The sequence below is a fragment of the Helianthus annuus genome, chromosome 5 (genome assembly GCF_002127325.2).
Source record: "Helianthus annuus cultivar XRQ/B chromosome 5, HanXRQr2.0-SUNRISE, whole genome shotgun sequence".
Classification (NCBI taxonomy): Eukaryota; Viridiplantae; Streptophyta; class Magnoliopsida; order Asterales; family Asteraceae; genus Helianthus; species Helianthus annuus.
The window spans coordinates 23,500,547-23,503,471 of NC_035437.2; the positions used below are offsets into that span (position 1 = coordinate 23,500,547).

General features: G+C 33.7%; 1 long non-coding RNA gene across 1 annotated transcript; it reads right to left on the reverse strand.

Annotated features, from left to right (window-relative positions):
* Positions 1-1,087: 1,087 nt before the first annotated feature.
* Positions 1,088-1,720, reverse strand: LOC118492311. Its single transcript, XR_004893151.1, has 2 exons — positions 1,612-1,720; positions 1,088-1,504 (listed from the first exon to the last, which is right to left on the reverse strand). It is a non-coding gene; the product is annotated as an uncharacterized LOC118492311 (long non-coding RNA).
* Positions 1,721-2,925: the final 1,205 nt, after the last annotated feature.

Here is a 2,925-nt window from a genome sequence, read left to right on the forward strand (position 1 = left end):
GTAAATTAAGAGGAGGCTTCAAAGTTGAAACTTAATAGAGGGGTTAATTATATATTGTATTAGGGGAAGGTTAATTTGAGAAGAAAATTTAATTGAGAAGAAAAAGAACAAAGGGTATAATTGTAAAACATTAAATACTTTTTCACTTATCTCATTTATTATCATCTTTGACTAATTAATTAGTCATAAAACTATCATCCTTCACACTAATGTTTTCTGACTACACACATCAAAAGTTACCCACACCTTTCGAAATTTACCCTACACATGTTGAATCTTATCCTACACAACCCGTAATTTATCATATACACATTGTAATTTGACCTACACTCTAAATTATTTTATTTTATTTCTTTGAAAAAATATATATTTTGAAGATAAGTTACAAATTTTAATGTAGTTAGCTATTAAAGAGGAATACTACTAATTAATGATCTTTGTAGGTTTACCATATTACCCTTATAGTAACATTAAATACTTATATTAAATGAAGTAATGAAGCATTTTTATTTGTTAAAATTTTTTCTTTTTTCTTCTTACATAAAGTTTCTTCTCATTTGAACTCTTCACTATTGTATTAATGTTATAAAAACATCCTTTTTTCTTACTAAATCTTGAGTCCAACAATTATATTTGGACACCTCACAAAAAAAGGTTTTCGACCACATACAATACTTTTCTTTAATTTGTCAACTTAATAGTGTATCTTCTCATAACAGAGATCACATTGTTGGCTTTTGGCTTGTAAATTTCCACTTGTGTTTACTTAATAATCAAATAATACTCATATAATATATATTATAAATTAATATATAGTTATATTATAATACATTTTAACATAATCTTATAAGCATTATGGGTCAATTTTTTTTTAATAGGGATCTTCTAATATAACTAATAATCCTGTTCAATATGGTTATTAATTATATTTTCTTTAATATAACTAATATATTTTTATAATAATTAATAAAGGAGAAAAATGCCTGGATAGTCTCTGTGGTTTCGCCTTTTTTCACCTATAGTCCCCAACTTTCTAAAACTACCTGAATAGTCCCCAAGTTTTCATTTTTTGTTCCCGGATAGTCCCTGCGTCTAACTTCAGTTTGTTTTCTCTGTTAAGTTGATGTAAAATGACTATAATACCCTTAAGTAAAACAAAATGAATTAATTATATATTTTTTCTTAAAATATAAAAACCAAACATTCCTACCACATTCATTCTTCATCATCAGTCATCACCTTCAAAGTTCAAACCCTTTTCTCTCTCTCTAAAGTAACCACCATCTCCTTCATCTCCACCACCACCATAAAACACCACCGCCTGTCAACACCTCCATCACAAACCATCATCCTAGCCGTCTCTCACCGCCAAGCCACCACTGCCACTGCCACAACCACCACCAACCACCATCATCCGCCACCACCACCTTCATCACCGTAATCAGCCACCACCGCCTCCTCCACCCACTGTGCCTTCTTCCATGTGTAAACCCTTGAAATCGACCTGTGATTTCATTTTAGAAATTCTTGTTCAATCGGTACGAATGCCACTCAAAAACTATAGGGCTTTTATTCAGGCCATGAATACGAGTAGAATGGTATAATTTTCACCTCAAATCGGTGCCGATTTGACAGTCGCCGCCGGCAGCGACAGCGACGACGGTAACGGTAGCGACAGCGCTACCATCATCCGCCACCACCACCTCTATCACCTTAATCAGCCACCACCACCTCCTCTACCCACTGTGCCGATTTGACAGTCGGCTTCAACCGGAGTAACGGCAGCAACGACGGTAGTTAATGATTTTATTTAATTTTGTGAGTTTAATTTTGGGGTATAAATCATAGATATGAAGTTGATTTTATTTAATTTTGTGGTTTGATATTACGCACAGAAACCATATTAAAAAAAAGAAGCAAACGGCATTTGAGGGTGAGAGGTTAATTTCTGCATTTAATTTGGTGGAGCGTGATTGTGGCGGTGATGGTGGAGGGTGGAGGAGGGTGATGGTGGGTGGAGGTTGAAGATGAAGTGTGGTGGTGGAGTTTTATAAATAAAAATGAAGAACATGCCCGGATAGTCCCTGTGGTTTGGCCTTTTAAGGAAAGGGTATTTTTGTCATTTTACATCAACTTAACAGAGAAAACAAACTGAAGTTAGACGCACGGACTATCCGGGAACAAAAAATGAAAACTTGGGGACTATTCAGGTAGTTTTAGAAAGTTGGGGACTATAGGTGAAAAAAGGCGAAACCACAGGGACTATCCGGGCATTTTTCACTTAATAAAGCTCTATTTTGTATACAAACCATTTAGATTTATTTCAATCATACATTAAATTTATTAATAATTTAATATAGTAATAATATTAGTTATAGACTATGGCCACTGGGGCACAATTTTCCCGTGCTTGTGGTCATGCTACTATTGGCTAACTTTTTGGCCAATAATAACGAGTGTCAAGTAATATATAAAAACCCCACATACCGGCAACTATTGCAGAATATAAGAATTTAATCACTGTAAGTATAACTGATAAACATTTAGGATTTTAGAAAACATTTTTATTGTATCATAAAAAGGTGATAAAAAGAAAAATGACTCACGAACTGTGAGAAAAGAGAATGGACTCACCTTGTAACTTTAGGATTCAACTAGAAAGCCTCCTGGTATAAATCTTGGGTATAACTCCCGAGCTATTTAATATATATATATATATACACACTCGTGTTAAGTATAGTAAACCTAATTCAACCTTATCACTATGTCACGAGACAGAACCCCAACAAATTTAGTTGGGCAGAGCCTTGATATGCGTTATGGGGCTCCAGATCAATCAGAAAGGATATCAGTGATCGGGAGTTAAAACACTTAAAACGAGACAAGGCTTTATTATTATTATTATTATGAGAATTATTAAAATAA